Source organism: Cebus imitator, unplaced genomic scaffold, assembly GCF_001604975.1.
Source record: "Cebus imitator isolate Cc_AM_T3 unplaced genomic scaffold, Cebus_imitator-1.0 Scaffold225, whole genome shotgun sequence".
Lineage (NCBI taxonomy): Eukaryota > Metazoa > Chordata > Mammalia > Primates > Cebidae > Cebus > Cebus imitator.
This window is the reverse complement of record NW_016107540.1, coordinates 1,807,800-1,826,099: the sequence shown is the minus strand read 5'-3', so window position 1 is coordinate 1,826,099 and position 18,300 is coordinate 1,807,800. Positions and strand designations below refer to the sequence as shown.

At 35.0% G+C, this 18,300-nt stretch overlaps 1 long non-coding RNA gene across 1 annotated transcript in view; it reads left to right on the top strand.

The window, feature by feature from the left end:
* The window catches only part of LOC119466756, a 27,719-nt gene extending 11,299 nt beyond the window's left edge, over positions 1-16,420 (top strand). Inside the window, exons 2-3 of the long non-coding RNA XR_005195219.1 lie at positions 12,874-13,045; positions 16,069-16,420. This is a non-coding gene — a long non-coding RNA (uncharacterized LOC119466756). The remainder of the gene's footprint in view (positions 1-12,873; positions 13,046-16,068) is intronic.
* The last annotated feature ends 1,880 nt before the right edge of the window (positions 16,421-18,300 follow it).

Here is an 18,300-nt window from a genome sequence, read left to right as displayed (position 1 = left end):
ACCTCATGCACAGTGCTGACAATGACCTAATGGAAGTAATAGTAAAAACTTTCTACTTGCAAAATTGTAACTTTTATAAATCACCTCAAAGTCCACTGGGAACAAAATTGTTAATGAATGTAATCATTTAACATGTACTTTCAAGTAAGTAGGCAATTGACTGGTGGGGTTCTCAATTTACATTTACTTTTAAAAGCAGTTAGAGATCCATCTTCCTTTAAATTCTTATTACATCTTAAAACACTGAGCCAATATTTATTATTCCTTTGATAGTGTAAGTTGAAAATAAAACACTGAATTTAGAGCTATTTAAAAATTTAGGAGCAATGGAATATACTTCCTCTCCATGTACTGCTATTTACTTTAAACTAAGAACTCTTCTGTAAATTTCTTTTTACATATACTCCTTAGTCTCTATAACTTTCCTGAATGTGTTTAATGGATTTTAAGACACTTCAAATTCAAAATTCAGTGAAAAAGCACTTATTTTTTTATTAAGTAAAATTTAAATACCTCCAGAGTACTTCTCAAGATTAGATTTTTAAACGTAACACTGTCATGCTGTTATAAAGCTTAAAACCAGAAGAAAATCTTATATTTCTCATTCTACATTGGTGTGTGTGTATGTGTGTGTGTGTGTGTGTGTGCGTGCTTGTGCATGAGCGTGAGCGCGCATATGTGTGTTCAAGAAGAGGTTGCTTTTAGCTGAGACACTAAAGGACATTAAGCAAAACAAGGGTTAGCAGGTTCTTGCATGTTTACCAATGGCATGCTCCCCCACCAAAGTGAGGCTTGCAAAGTGGTCTGCCCAACTTGTTCTTGAGGGCCTTAGCTGATCATCAACTTGAATTTACAAAAGCATTGAGCAGAGACATGGAGAGAAGTATTTTTTTTTTTTTGAGACACAGTCTTGCTCTGTCACCCAGACTGGAGTGCAGTGGTATGATCTTGGCCCATTGTAACCTTCACCTCCCTGGCTCAAGCGATTCTCCTGCCTCAGACTCCTGAGTAGCTGAAACTCCAGATGTGTGCAAAGATACTCGGCTAATTTTTTGTATTTTTAGTAAAGACAGGGTTTCACCGTGTTAACCAGGGCAATCTCAATCTCCTAACCTCGTGATCTGCCAGCCTCAGCCTCCCAAAGTGCTGGGATTACAGGTGAGAAGCATCTTTTAGGGAAAGATGAGAGAAGTGTCTTTTAGGGAAAATTGTTGGAGTGATTTGAGTGCATGGGAGTCGTTTGCTCTTTAGCCCAAGTTTGCTAAGGTCTTCATATTTTTTCACCTAAGCAATGCTTGACAGGAAGAGAAATGGAGAAAGGTTGGAGCTGTAGCTACCTAGGATGGCAAAACAGGGAGAGGGAACCTTGGTGGAAGGAGCTGCACATCTGCCATTTAGTGAGGTAAGATTGCATGCATTCCCATGGGACCTGGAGCTGCCACGTGCACTGTGCAGGCAGGAGCATCTTGTCCGGACTGTTCTTAGGACATTCCATATGGACTAGGCATCACCAGCAGGAAGAGATCTGCCATTACCATAGTGTAGAATTCAAACAGGTTTGTACAAGATCAATATAATTTAAATTCCCAGGAACCCAGTTAAACATAAGATACCATGAAATGACAGTATAAAACACAGAACAAACACAGAGAGCAGAGTTGTTCAAACAGTACCTCTCTTCTTAACTCTAATTCCTCTCCCAGAGGTGAGAAAAACAGGTGAGAGGTGCCTGATGTGAGTACCTCCAGATACTTTAAGGCACAGCCAACTCTGCTTAGCTGGGGAAAACTCAGTGTCCACCTGGAGAATACACCCAGAGAGATACAGGAATTGATGGGTGATTCTACTCATCCATTCATTCAATTAATAATTTATTACATTTTTGGTACTAGGGATATGATACTGTGCAAAAAGCAATTTATGATCTAGATAGGTAAACTATCCTTAATTAAATGAGATAAGAAATAAATGAATAATTGTTATTCAGTTAAAAGTCATGAGTGAGAGATGTATATGTGGAAGAACTAGATGAGTCAAGGGGAAAATCATTCAATATGTGAAGAAAAAGAAACTATTAACTAGGTAAGGAAAAAAGAAAGAGAATATTTCAGGAAGAGGAAAAGGATAAACAAAGATTTTGTGGTGGAAGAAAACGAAGAAGGTTCATAAAAATCAAAGTCCAGTGTAATTACATTGCAGAGTACAGTTGCACAGATGTGTGTAGGCTAGATCATTTATATAGAATCAAAACACATCAATACAATTTCTTCTGACTGATAAAACATATATCAATCCTGGTTTCCAATGTTTTCTATTCTATCATTTATTGGATATACGACACATAGTTTTGGCTTTTCAAAGGTGATAGAAAGGTTGTAACTAAGGACAGAAAGGTTATTTTAGCAAATTTTGTTTTTAATCTAAAAAGCGATTTTATTGTCCTCGAATCAATTCCAGTCTCAGCAGCATAACTCACAGAAATTGGAAATTATAGGAGTTAAGACTAGTCTGTTATTACAGGCTTATACTTGACAAGCAAAAGTAATACATTAAAATACAAAGAAACAAGGGTAAAATGAATGTTTCATACAAATAAAAGCAATCTCAAAGAAGAGAATACAGCAGAAAACACCATCAAAATCTGCGCAGTTCTTTCATTAAGACTGTCAAATAAATTTTCACTGAGAGAGAGATTTCTTTTTGTTTTGGCTTTTGTGGCAGTGCAAGTTTCATCTGTTCGCTTGTTGGTTTTCTCCTTGGATTTAAAACTAAACCTGGCGAGTGATCTACATTTTTGCATTAAGTGCTAGCATTTAGGAATTTCAAAGTATTAGCATAAGCTTCCACATGGAAGTATAAATAATTCACGGAGTGTGTGGTTTGCACTATCTCATAGGGAATATAATGTTGGCATGCATCAAAGGTGAGCATAGTGATTAATTATTGTTAAAACGCCAAATGAGAAAGCCTTTCCCTGATAAAGCAATCTGTGCCCAAAGTGTTTGGGTGGTTTGGTGGGCAGACCAAAGTGACATAATTCTTTTTAGTGTCTGATTCAGAAAAAAAAAAAGTGGTGTGGGGGATCCATACAGCTAGTGGGCACTGTGTACAAGGAGAATGTCCTTAATCGACCTCGACATCTGCAGTGCTAGAATATGCAAGTACTCAGCTAGGAGAGCTTGTGATAGATTGTTGAACTGCAGGAGGCATCCAGGGAGACTGCATGATTAATAAACATTAAGAGCTTTTCATGTGGTATAAACCATCTAATTTATATTTCTAAAAGGTCATGGTTCAGCATTTTTAATGCATGCTTTAAGTTTATTTTTTCATAACAGGTGTTTGTGGGGAGGGAGTGTGTGAGTGTCTTGTAGTACGTTTAAATAAATAATTTTCACTATAGGTTTCTCTGATCTCTGACTTTTGAGAAACCTGGAAAATGAAGTACAATATGGAGCATTTTCTTTGCAGTTAGATTCGTACTATATGACGGCGTTTATGTATATTTTAAATTATTTTTAAAAACTATTTTAAGTGAAGGAATAGGTGGAGCACCAAGGATTTTTAGGGCAGGGAAACTATACTATGTGTACCATAGAGGTGGATGCATGTCATTTTATTTGCCTAAACTCACAGGATGCACACCATCAAGGGTGCACCCTATTGTAAACGACGGACTTCGGGTGATAGTAATGTATTGGTGTAGGTTCTTCGATTGTTCCACCCTGGGAAGACATATTGATAATGAGGGAGGCTGTTTGAGAGACGGAGTACAGAGTATATGGGAAATCTCCATAATTTCTGCTCAGTTTCGCTGGGCTCTAAATTCAAAGTTGCTTGAAGAAAACTGTTTTAAAATGAAGTCTATTTAAAAAATAGTTTTTCTTGTGTTTTTCAATGCCTATTTTGGGAGTTCAGAACAACTGGCCAAGCGTGTAAAATATAAAAATAACTCTCAAACACTTGCTGATTATGGGAGACTGTTTGCAAAGGTGGCCACAGTGATTCCTTCCAGCCCCAGCTATGCAGGCTTTTGCAAGAAAATTTCTCTCGTCAATGAATGGAGCTGAATTCCCATGGTTTCACCCTGGTCCCGTGACTTGCTTTGATCAACAGAACACAGCAGAAGTGTTATGTTGGGAGTAGACTTGACCTCAAAAAGACTTAAATCTTCCATTCTCCCTGGCTGCCACATGGTAGGGAACATGGTATGAGGACATCTTGTTTAGCCTCCTAAAGATAAGAGATCATGCGGCAAGTGAGAGCATCCAAGGCCTGGCAGTGCCAAGCTCCAGGCACGTGACAGACACCACTGTGGCCACCTAACCCAAGTCCACTTACCAGCTGGCTGCAACCACAGAAGCGACAGGCAGACCTGCCAAGAGATGCCCAGTTTCTGTGGGCCCAAATCACTGAGACACAGGAGTGAGATGATAACCATGATTGATGTTATAAGCCAACAAGGTTGTAGTCTCTGTGTTTTAGTTTTTCAGCAATAGATAATTGATATATCCCGGTACATTCTCTATCAAATTGCCAATTGGAGTTTTTATAATGAACTATAAAAACTTGCTTATTTCTGTAGTTTGGACAGCTCCTTTGTATTCGTATACACAATTTTAGAAACAGACTTTTTAAGAAAAATATTTATTTATTTTTATTTTTTGCAAAGAGAGAACTTTTTCTTTTTTTTTTTTTCCTGACTTCCTCTTTTTGTTTTATTGTTTCAATTTTACTTTAAGTTCTGGGACATATGTGCAGATCGTGCAGGTTTGTTACATAGGTGTACATGTGCCATGGTGGTTTGCTGCACCCATCAACCTGTTATCTAGGTTTTAAGTCCCACATGCATTAGGTATTTGTCCTAATGTTCTCCCTCCCGTTGCCTCCCATTGCCCAACAGGCCCTGGTGTGTGATATTCCCCTCCCCTATCCGTGTGTTCTCATTGTTCAACTCCCATTTATGCATGAGAATATGTGGTGTTTGGTTTTCTGTTCCTGTGTTAGTTTGCTGAGAATCATGGCTTCTGGCCTCATCCATGTCCCTGCAAAGGACATGAGCTCATACTTTTTTGTGGCTGTATAGTATTCTACAGTGTATATGTGCCAGTCTATCGTAATTTACAAGGAACTTGAACAAATTTGCAAGAGCCCTTTTTTTTTCTATTCCCTTCTCTTCTCACAATCCCTGTCCCCAACCCCAGGCAACTAACAACAAATATCACAGGTAACTAGGAGGGGAGCAAGGAAGGGAGTCCACCTAGAGAGACTTGGAACAGATTCAAAGCAGTTGGGCAATATTTCCAATATTGCAGGTAGTTCTTTAGCAACACTCTACTGACAAACATTCTTTGGAAAATAATATACTTTCTCTTTTTAAAAAATATTTTAACTTTGATTTTAGCTGAAATGCATATGTGTAGGTGTGGCATATAGGTACACTTGTGTGTGAGAGTTTGTTGTGCAGATTATGTGTCACCCAGGTATTAATCCTAGTACCCATTTTTTTTCTGATCCTCTCCCTTCTTCCACCTTCTGTAGGCCCCACTGTCTGTTGTGTCTGCTCCTCTATGTGTCCATGTGTTCTCATCATGGAGCTCCCGCTTCTCACTTACAAATGAGTACATGTGGTATTAGGTTTTCTGTTCCCATATTAGTTTGCTGAGGATAATACCCTCCAGCTCCATCCGTGTTCCTGCAAAGGACATGGTCTTGCTCTTTTTATGCTGCATAATATTCAATGGTGTATATGTACCACATTTTCTTTATTCAGTCCACTATTGATGGGCATTTAAGTTGATTCCATGTCTTTGTTATTGTGAATAGTGCAGCAATGAACATATGCATACATGTATCTTTATTGTAGAATGATTTATATTCCTTTGGGTATATTCCCAGTAATAAGATTGATGGGTTGAATGGCATATCCATTTTTAGTTCTTTGAGGGATTGTCACACTGCTTTCCATAGTGGTTAAATTAATTTACACTCCCACCAGCAGTGTAAACTCAAGAAACAGACTTTCAATAGGCTTATAAATTTAACGACTCTCATTCTTGTTCTACTTAGGTAAGGGTTTGTCAGTAAAAATAAAGTCTATTAAGTCCAAGTGTACAAGTAAATAATTAATTGCCATATTGCTTCTTTCTTTATTCATCTTCCAGGATTTCTGACTTTCACTCTTTAATTTTCTTTCTAGATTTAAATTTAAATAAACATTTTAAAACTATGGGTATCATTTGGTGCTTTCTTTTAAAACCTAAATTTTTTAAATAATAGAATTAAGGATAAAATATTCTCAACAACTTGTCTTTTCAAAAACTCCACTTATTCATCACCCCACTACCTTCGGGAATCAAGAGATGGCCTTGAAGAAAAAAAAGTTTTCAGAAACTAATTTTTCAGTATAAGCATTTTCTCATGTATTTTGTATGATCAGAGAAAATGTGTATATATTGGTTTCTTAAGAGATAAACTAAATTTTTTCAAAGTTCTTTGAGATTTGGCTGAATACTGAGCATCACTGCTATTTTTTAATAAGGAACTTCCTGCCAACCTGCATTACTAGATTGTTGTAATTATTTTATATTATATCCATTAGTGACACCTTCATTTTAATGAAAGATATTTGCATACTTCATTTAGCTTCTTAAAAATTATGAAACTCTACAACCTGCTTTTAGGCACATCATTTATTTTTCAAAGACAGCACCACAACAGGTAAATATTTGTTCCTCCAACTCATGCTGATGAAGCGGTCAACCATCCTTAGACATTAAAGCAAACTTGATCACAATATTATTAGCTCAGAACTTGGAAAGTCACAAATCTACTTTGAATCTAGATTTTGCCACTAACTTACTATATACTTAACTCATCTGTGGTGGCCTCATCTGTCAGGCTAGCCTTGAGGCTAATTCTGAGGATTTCTGATCATCCATATAAGTCATCTGTACCTGATACATAACTGTTTAGTAAACCATGGATACTATCATGATTTTATAACAGTACTCAAGCAGGCAAGAGCAGCATCCACCCCTCACAGTCCTGTCTAGTTGCATCTCCAGAATTTATGTGGTCAGCCCCATGAGGGTTGCTCCAGTTTGATAACGCTCTGTCATGTATGCTACTCTTCTCAATTTGTCAATATTTCACGGAAGTACCCAGATGAATGATGAATGAACTGTTGGTGTTGATTCAAAGAAAAAGAGCCACAAATCAAGCAGTCAGACTCATCTACCTCCCCGTAGTTGCTTTCTCAGGAGAGAGAAGTTTCTTTGAACACCAGAACCAGCAATTGACAAAGACATATTCCCAAATGACACTTTGCTACTTAATCACTTTTAAATATTAAGTGTTTCTTAATTTAATAAGAAAGGGGACTTGAGCCAAATCTGCCCTAGAAACCGTCCTAGAGAAGTGCCTGCCAGCAGCAAAGCTGTTGAAATGAATAAATAAGATTAAAAAACTATGGGATATATGTTAAGAGAGGGGAATTCAAATAACATCAACTATAATAAGTAAAAATACAAATGTACTTCAGTATGAAAACTAACTAAATACATTTTTAAATTCAGGTAGTGAGAACAAAGTGAGGACTGATAGAGGGATTGTGAGTTTGCTAATTTTCATTTAACACAGTGGGAGCCAATATTTTCAGTTTTAATATAAGAAAAAGATGAAAAGGCAAATTAAATATATTTTTAATGTAGCCATTAGATTCAGTAAAAATAACTTGAATTGTTCAAATAAGCATAAAAGAATTTTAAAAATTTAAAAATTGAAAAATTATATATAAAGTAAACTGGTATAAAAGAACAAGAGCACAACAAAGTTGAAGAAAATATCTTAGAAAAATATCTCTGGTTTCAATAAGTGTGAGCATAATCAAAATAATTTGTTATTTATTATAAATATAAATAAAACAGACTAAGATTGGATCATAAAGAATCTCTAATTCTACTAAAAATGAAATTTACCTAAAAGTTGAAAGTAAATATATAAAAATTAAAGCAGAATTATCATATCAATTTCATGCAAATTAAAGTCAAAAAAGGCTTAAACAGCAAAAAACAAGTAAGTATGTAGATGTTCTAAATGACATACTAATCTATATACGTTTAGATGATATATAAACTAAATGTTATCTGCTGAAAAATAGCAAACTAGTATTTTAATTACCCATAAATTACAAAAATTTACTATGTGTTAGGTCAAAAAGCAAAAACCCCAAGATATTTCATAATGTAAAAATAAATAAATAAATATGATTTTACTAAAATTTTAAAATATTAATATTAACAAGAAATAAAACATTAATTATATATAAATGTTCTTTGCAATATTTGAGTGAAGTATATAAATTAAAATATAATTAAAAACTTTAGAAAATTTCCTTGATGGAATTATGTGGCACAGTGAATGCAGGAACAAGGAAATAATGTAAACAAATTCATTAATCAATAAGTTAAAAATTAAATCACCAATTAAGTGAGATAAAGCTTAATAAAATTATTTTTAATGTTGAGGACAAAAATCAGTTAGTACGGAGGTTAACAGTTGAACTTTCAAGTATAGCCAGCAAATAATTTTCTATAAAATGCTTGGGAGGCTGAGGCAGTGGATCACATGAGCTCAGGAGTTTGAGACCAGCTGTGCCAACATGGAGCCATGGCCCATCTCTACTAAAAATACAAAAAAATTACCCAGGCGTGGTGTCAGACTCCTGTAATCACAGCTACTCAGGAGGCTGAGGCAGGAGAATCACTTGAACCCGGGAGTTGGAGGTTGCAGTGAGCAGAGATTGTGCCACTGCACTTTGACCTGAGCGACAGAGCCAGACTCCATATCAAAAAATAAATAAAAAATAAATAAATAAAAGAAAATGTATCGGAACATCAGGTAGTCCTTTAAATCTGGTACTCCGTCTTTTTTGGTTTATTTGTTGACTTAAGTTAAAATGGATGTAACAACTCAATAAATAAACATGAACAAATGCAGACATAAATTAATAAATTAAGAAAAGAAACCTGTCTTTCCTGTGTTAAATGTATGTTTAAGGATAGTTAGAAAATGCATAGATTGGGGTAAAGACCTATCTCAGTCATCGAAGAAATCAGAACACAGGATAACAAAAGTGTGAAATTTAAGAAAAAAATAAAAGAAACTAAAAGGTAAGAGAGGAAACGCTACAAGGACACTAGAGAATTTGGAGGCATCTGGCACCTATAGCTACAGAAAACGTTAAATACAGCAAGAAACCTAACCAGGTTGGCAAAAACTAATAAGCAACCAACAAATATGTCTAATTCTACAGACTTTTAATTTTAGCTCCCATTTCTTAATACGTTATGTCTGGCGCGCGCGTGCACACCACACACACACACACACACACACACACACACAAACTTGAAGAAACTGGATAAACATCAGAACCAGACTGAGGGAAGACACTGGATTTAAAAGACTTGAAAGTTAAAACAGCTATAATTAATATGCTAAGACTTCTAATGGAAAGAGTGGGAAATGCAAGAACAGATGATTAATCTAAGTAAGGATATGGAAACAAAAAGAAATGCTAGAACTCAAAATCACTGTAACAGAAATAGAGTTGTTTTGATGAGTTCACTGGCAGATTGGACAAGCCAAAAGAAAGAAATAGCAAACTAGAAAAAATGTCAATAGAAGCTTCCAAAATTGAAATGCAAAGAGAAACAAACATGAAAAAGACAGAACAGAATATTCAATAACTGTGGGCCAGTTACAAAAGACGTAATATAGGCATAATGGGAAAATCAGAAGAAGAAAGAAAGGAAGTGGGGGCCAGAATAAGTATTTGAAGTAACAATGAAGGAGAATGTCTCAAAATTCATGATCAGCACAAAACTGCAGATTCTGGGTGTTAAGAAAACACCAGGCAGAACAAGCACCAAAATATCTACACTTAGGCATATCATTTTTAATCTGCAGAAAACAAAAGACAAATCCTTAAAAGCAGTCAGAAAAACAAAACTAAACAAAACCCCACAAAATACTATTGTGGAACAAGGATAAGAATTACATTAGACTTTCACAAACCATGCAGACAAGATCAGAGTGAGGTGAAATCTTTAAATTGCAGAAAGAAGGAAAAAAGTCTTGAAAATTCTATCTAGAGAAAGAAAGCTTCAAAAGGTAAGAAGCAACTATACATCACCCGAAGAAATGCTATTCAAGAAACACTAAAATTTCTTCAGGAAGATGAAAAATAATATTTGTCAAAAACTCAGATTTACATAATGAAAATAAGCATATTGGAAAAGGAATAAATAAAGCTAAAATAAAATATTTTAGTTGTTTATTTGTCTAAAAGATAATTGTTTCGTTAAAGTAATAGTAAGAACCATGCACTGCTGACGTCAGCCTATAGGTAAGTGAAATAAGTAACATCGACATAAAATAAAGGAGGGGAATTGGGAATACTCTGTTATAAAGTGCACGAAAACAAAGCAATGTATCATTAATTGAAGGTGGAATTGGTTTTAAAAGTTTATTGTAAACTCTCTAGAAGCCATTCGACCATTTTTAAAAGAAGTACAATCAATATGTAAGTGAAAAGATAAAATGAAATTATAGAAAACGCTAAATTAAAATCAAAGAAGAAAGAAAAATAAAGACTGTAAGAAATAAAGAACAAGTGTGGCAAATAGAAAGAATGTACACACATGGTAGATATTAAACCAACTACATCCATAATTATTTTAATGTAAGTGATATAATCTCACCAATTAAAAGTTGGAAACTGTCGGCGTGAATTAAGAAAAAAAGACCCAAGTCTATCAAAAGAAAGCTGGAGCCACTGTATTATTTTTAGACATGTTGGTGCCAGAACAAGGGAAATTATAAGAAATAAAGTAGAAAATTACAGAATGATGAAGGAGTCAATTCTCCAAGAAGACAAAACAGTCCTAAATGTGTGTGAACCTAACAACAGTGTCAAAATACATGGGACAAAAACTGACAGAAGTGAAAGGAGAAATACAGAAATCTGCTAACAGGGTTGGAGACTCACGACACCCTCTTTCAGTAATTGATAGATAAGACAGACGGAAAATCAATAAAGATACAGTTAATGTGAACAGCATCATCAATCAATTGCATTTAATTGACATTTATAGAATACTCCATACAACACCACCAGAGCACAAATTCTTCTCAAGCTTGCATGGAATATCCATCAATACAGGCCACATTCATGGCTATAAAATACACCCTGACTAGTATACAAAAATAGAAATAAAACGAAGTATGTTTTCAGACCACAGTGGGATTAAACTATAAAATGATAGCACAATATAGCTGGAAAATCCTTAAATACCTAAAAATTAAACAACCTAGTTTCACTTAATATATAAGTCACAGAAGTCTCAACAACAATTAAAATATTTTGAACTAAATGAAAATGCAAACTTATGAAGATTGTGGGATGCAATGAAGGAGTACTCAGAAGCAAACTTACAGCAACAAATGCATACATTGTATAAGCAGAAATCTAAAATCAGTAACCTAAATTTCCATCTTGGAAAACCAGAGAAAGTAGAAAAATTTATGTCTAAAGCAGGCAGATGAAAAGGATTAGCAAAAATTAGAGCAAAAAATCAATAAAATTGAAAATAAGAACCTACAGAGAAAATCAACGTAACTAAAATATGGTTTTTTTGAAAATATCAGTAAAATTGATAAACGTCTATCTAGGCTAACAAAAAAAGACAAAAGGCACAAATTGCCAATATTGAAATGAAAAAGAGGTAATAACTATTGATCCCATGGACATTAAAATGATATTGAAGAAACACTACAAATAACTGTAGTCCCACAAAGTTGATGCCTTAGACGGATTAGAACAAATTCCTTGTTCTACAAACTACCAAAAGTCACACAAAGAAAAAGATATAATCTGAGTAAGCCTATGTTTATTAAATCAATAATTAGAAAGTTTCCAAAACAAAATGACAAAGCCCAGTGACTTTACCGGTGAATTACCAAACATTTAAAGAAAAAGTGATACCAAGTGGTAACAATTTCTAACTCATTCTATAGGTCAGAATGATCTATATGGTGTGGATTATAGTTAGATCATTCAGTATAATTGTATGTTTAACTTAACATAGAAATATGGATAAATATGTGCATAGAGAAATATTCATAGATGTGTATACATACTCAAGTTAATGTACAAATGTATATCTCCTTTTTTAGCAGAGAAAATCCAGGAGCAAAGGCACCTCACCAGCAATGACAACACCAGGTGACCAGATATTGGCTCTTTGGCAAAATGGCATGAGGCAGGAAATATACAAGATAAGCCTTGAGCTTCTTGTAGTTCCAAAAAGTACAAAAATGTTCATAGCACATAGCAACTAAAATAAAAAAACCTAAACCTCCAGAATTTGGGAGAGAGAGATATGAAAGGGACTAGGAACCTAACTGAAAAAACTCCCAGTGGCTAAATCTAGAACAGTTTGGGGAAAATAATATAGTATTGGATTATAATTCGTAGGACAAAGTAAATATCCACAAAACCATATTGATATAAATGAATGATATAATGCATAATAAATGGAAGAGAATAGACAAATCTCCCACACAAAACATTCCAAAGCAGAACCCTTACCTTCTACAATCCTTGCAATGTGGGCTGTGCACAGTGACTTCCCTCCCAGGAGGACAGGATGAAAAAGGCTGGGGAGTCACCTGACAGTGGAGAAACCTGGAAAATACTGCCTCAGCCAGGTGATCACTTTAACATCAGCAGTGATAAGTCATGCGATTAACATGCAGCTTTGATACGATGGGATGAAACGAGCATCTTATCTATGCTGTCTTGCTCTCCAGAGCACATGACCCCACTGTTAGCATGAGAAAAACATCAGACAATCGGCGATAGAGAAACATTTTACAAAACACCAGACCAATACATGTCAAAACTGTCAAGATCATCAAAAACACAGAAGGCCTGAGAAACTGCCACAGTCTAAAGGAGTCTAAGAAGAGATGGTGACCAAACGTGACGCGCTATTGTGGATGGGATTCTGGACATTAGGTTAAGAAAATCTAAAAACATGATTGATTATACTTAATAAATTGGTATTGTTTTTTTAATCATGCAAATGTACCATATTCATATTGATGTTAAACTGTGAATAAGGGGGAAACCCAATGTGTGATAAATGGGAACTCTGTGCTGCCTTTGCCATGTTTTTGACAACTGAGTGATGAGGCTGAGCATCATGTGAGTCCACACGAGAGGGTATTTCATGGGCTGTTTCCTTATGTATCCTTTACATAGGCTAATGGCATAAAGGCCTCACGGTTCAATAGCCATCATTTTACAGGGTGTAGAAGTTAAATCAGGTCGACCTGGGTTGAGCTTTGCTAATAGTCTTATTTAATTGCCCCTCCAAAAAAAATCTTTAAATTGAAGATAAATATGTATGTAGGAGAAACAGATTGAGAGGAGAGAGTTCAAGGTTATACCTCTTAAAACATATCTATGGGCCGTGCAAGGTGGCTCACTCCTGTAATCCCAGCACTTTGGGAGGCTGAGACAGGTGGATCACGAGGTCAAGAGATCGAGACCATCCTGGTCAACATGGTGAAACCCCGTCTCTACTAAACATACAAAAAATTAGCTGGGCATGGTGGCATGCGCCTGTAGTCCTAGCTACTCGGGAGGCTGAGGTAGGAGAATTGCTTGAACCCAGGAGGTGGAGGTTGCCATGAGCCGAGATCGCGCCATTGCACTCCAGCCTGGGTAACAAGAGCACAACTCTGTATCAAAAAAAAAAACCAAAAAAAACAAAAAAAACCACATATCTTTGTTGATGAAGTTTTGCTTCTTACTTAACCAGCGTCCGTTTTGAAATGAGTACCATCTTAAGGAATTTGACACACCAGGAACTATCCTTACTTAACTAAAAGTCTCTACATTTCTGAATAGAGTCCAGTTACGATTTTTTGGATGAGACAAGATTTTCTTCAAAGCATAAAATTTTGGTAGCATATATTCAATTAGTGACCATATTTTCAATTTTTTTTTAGAGATGGGGGTCTCACTTTGTCACCCAGACTGCAGTACAGTGACGCTATCAGAGCTCAATGCAGCCTCAAAAACTCAGAAGATCCTTCCACTTTCATCTCGCCAGCAGCTGGGACTATAGGGCTGAGTCATTAAGCCCAGCTAATTTTTTCTTTTAAAAATTTATTTTTTAGAGACAGGGGTCTTGCTGCACTGCCCAGGCTGGTCTTGAACCCTAGCCTCAAGCCATCCTCTTGCCTTGGCCTCTCAAAGTGCTGGGATCACAGACATGAGCCATCATCCCTGGCCTCAATTTTATGTCAACTTGGTGCATTATTATTTCCTCTTTGCCTGATAAACTATTTGTTAACATTTATGTTAAGATTTTGCTTCTCCAGATTTGGCACCAGGTTCAAATTATACATACTGCACAATTGTATAAACTGTATGTATATCTTTCATATATACATATACATATGAAATATCATACACATGGTTCTTTATGTTTCCAAATTCGATTAATGAATTAAGTTCTGCATGAATTTTGAGTCATAGGATTACTGATTTTCAAGATTTTTAATTTTGCCTAAGTCAAGAACTATTATATTTTAGCACATTTGTATAGATAACACAAAAATGTATCAACACTAAATTATATTTTTAAAAACAAAATCCAATAGTTGTTGAAAGTTTATTTAGATGTCACACATTGGGACTAATTTTTTCATGCTGAAAACAGTTAAAAGATTGTCACAATATACTTTTTAAAATTGGCTTTTCAGTTAACATTAATTTACATTGTAATAAATTGCTTAGTTAAAACAGAAAGTTTTTCAAAAATCCAAAAAGGTTTTCAAAAGTTTAGTAAGACAAATCTTGTATAAACTCAGTAAATAAATAAAATACATTTTTTATAGAACTCTGGTTTGAGAAAGTACTATTTATTAGGTGAACTATTATTTTACATAGGCTATTTTACCTACTTTGTACCTGATCCTGGAGGTATCTGTTGAGTAATTCAATAAGGTTAATTGTTGCAATCAGACATATAGACCTTTTAAAAATTTAGTAGACGTATCTGCAGATATACAATTGAACTTGAATAGTTTTTAAGCTTTAAACTTCTATTTCAAAGAGTTGGGCCTGAAGAAATGGAGCACATTGAGTTTCATGAAAATCTGAATTCCCTTTCACACTTTTCATTTTATAAATATAACTCTCAAACAAAACATAACTAGAGATCCATACAGAAACCTTCAAGTTCAACTAGTGTCTTACAAAAAGGAAAGATCTACCTGTTTTCTAAGCCTCTAGTATTCAGGTCTGTGACAACCCTTTTATCACATAGATAGAGGAAAAGCTTCTAACAATTTCTGAACTATATATGTAGTAAAAAGATTGTTAGACCTATATTTAAAAAGAAAAAGACCAAAATTGATGTATTTTAGGAATTTTAAATCTATAAGAATATCAACTCCAACATATAGCTGCCTTAATTAGAAAGCTATAATGTCTTCATTATGTTACATATTCATCATAAAATGATTGTTTTATACTGCATCCATGCCATTTTTCTGCAGAAAATAGTTCAGAAATAAAAATGCATTATTCAATTGAGTGTAATAGTTTACGCTGTAGAGTATGGTAATATTCCAGGCTACGAAGAATAATTCTCTAGCCCTGAAGTAACAGAAAATAAGCTGCCTTAGATAAGCAAATAATAAATGGATTCTTACTCTCTTATTCTTGAAGCACATCACTAATCTCAAAAATAAGTAGCAATAGCTAGTAAAATTCAAACTAGTCTTTTCTGGTGGAAATGGAAAATGAGGTTTTGAGGAAGGAATGTCTAAAATAAGCATAGAAATCACAGGACTTCACTGCAATTTCAAGACAAAAGATGCTAATTTTTGGAAAGAGGCAATTGCTAAAAAGTACTTGCAGAAAATAACTTGTCTTTATGTAAATTTTACTTTCTAACTAGCACGGTTTTGTTTTGTTTTGTTTTTTAGATTTTTGACTCTTCAGAGCACAGTTGCTGTGCACCTGTGGGCCTGATAATTACCTGTCCAGTAGAATATGAAGAAACACGTACCAGAAACCTCTTAACAAGCTTAACCCATAGAGAGGTGCTGTGAGAGTTTAAAGGAAGTGATTCTACCTGGGTCTTCATCAGCACCATGAAAATCTGTTCAGAATTATGGCACAGTGAAAGAAAGAGTCCAGCAGGCCTCCACGTGGATCTGAAATGTGGTTTGTTCACCAGAATCTTAGCAAGGGCTTAACCTAGTTCAGTTTCTCATTTATGTGGTGAGGATCATAATACTGTAACTTGTGCTGTTTTCTATTAAATGCTGCTTTCCTGCATTGGTCCCAGCCTGTAAGACAAGGAAATTATACTTTCAAGAAAGTTCTAGTTCCAGGCTGAGAAGGGGCCTGTCCCAAAATGGCTTATTTCTTCCTATATTTATTGGGTTAAAATAGGGATAATGCCTTTAGCAGGTTAGCTCTAGGCACTAAATGCACATAAAGGAAAATAAAATTACCCATCTGTGGTCTCCATTATGTGAAAGTTTGATTTTTTATGCTGATAGGAGAGTAACTAGGAAAGATTCATCTTGGCATCTGTTGCCAGAATACTGGGAGCAGTACCTTACAAGACACCTGTGAGCCGTGGGAGCTTGAGTGGAGTATTGGATATCACACAGCCTCCACAGCCTCTGTAAGATTGTCCTTGTTACTGGATGAATGCTGTACTGATGTTACCGGGAAAAGACATTGGAATAATACACATCCCACATGACAGTAAACATTTTCTTTGCTGATTGATGTAGACCTTGCCAATTAAAATAGCTCAAGGAGATCTAGAAGTGAGCAGACAGAGCCACACAAAAGATCAAAACCTCAGGGCTTTAGCATGTCATTTCCAAGTATGTACATAGTTTTCAAATTACATGTTGTTTTCAAACAATTTCAGTACTACAAAATTTCCTCTAAGCGCGGCTTTTACTGCATTCTACATGTTTAGATAAGTCACATCTCATTTTCATTGTGTTTGAAATATTTTAAAATTTACTCTTGAGACTCCTTCTTTGACCCATGTACTATTCAGAAATTTGTCTATTAATCTCCAAGACGGGGTTTCCAGCTAATTTTGTTATTGATTTCTAGTTTAATTTTATTATGATCTGGGCATTTATTTTGTGAGATTTCTATTTTTGTAAATTTGTTGTGTTTTATGTCCCAGGATGTAGTCTATGTTGGTGAATGTTCAGTGACAGCCTGAGAAGAATGTGTACTCTGTTGCTGTTTGGTGAAGTTGTATATAAATAGCAATTCTATTCAGCTGATCGATGGCACTGTTAAGTTCAGCTACATCCTTGCTGATTTTCTGTCTGCTGGATCTTCCATTTCTGTAGAGGAGTGTTAAGGTCTGCAACGATAATACTGACATCATTCTTGCTTTCAGGTCTGCTTTGCTTGTACTGAATATAGCTACTCCCACTTTCTTTTGATTAGTATTACTAGGCATTTTTTTTCTTTATTTTTTCACTTTCAATCTATCTGTGTTTTCATAAAGTGGGTTTATTGTAGACAATATAGAGTTGAGCCTTTTTTTTTTTTGCTTTGTTTTGTTTTTTTCCATTCGCTCTGACAAGTTCTGCTTTTCTGTTGGTAACCACTGATGTTTAGAGTAATTATTAATTTAGTTGATTTGAATCTCTCTTATTTGCTACTATTTTTTACTGTTTTCTATTTGTTGCTCTTGTTATTTTTTGTCTTCCACTCTTTTCTTGCCTTCTCTCGTTTTAATTATTTTATATGATTCTATTTTTCTCCTGTCTTAGCATATCAATTATACTTATTTTTAAATATTTTTTATTGGTTGCTATGTCTTTGAACTACACATTTACAAGTAACCCAAGTTTCATTTCAAATAGTGTCAGACCACTTCACTGGACGTGTAAGTACTTTGGAATAGATTATTCTTAATCCCTCCCTTACATCCCCTTGTAACATTGCTGTCATTCGTTTCATTTTCCATAAACTATCGTCACTGAGCGTTTCAATACTACCAAAACCAATGAATAGAACAAGTAGATGTTCTTTTACCCCACTTATTCCTTCTCTAATGCTCTTTCTTTCTTTATGTAAATCTGAACGTCTGGCTTATATTATTTTTCATCTTTCTGAAGAATTCCTTACCACTTTTATCAAGGTAGTTCTATTAGAAAGAAAATTTC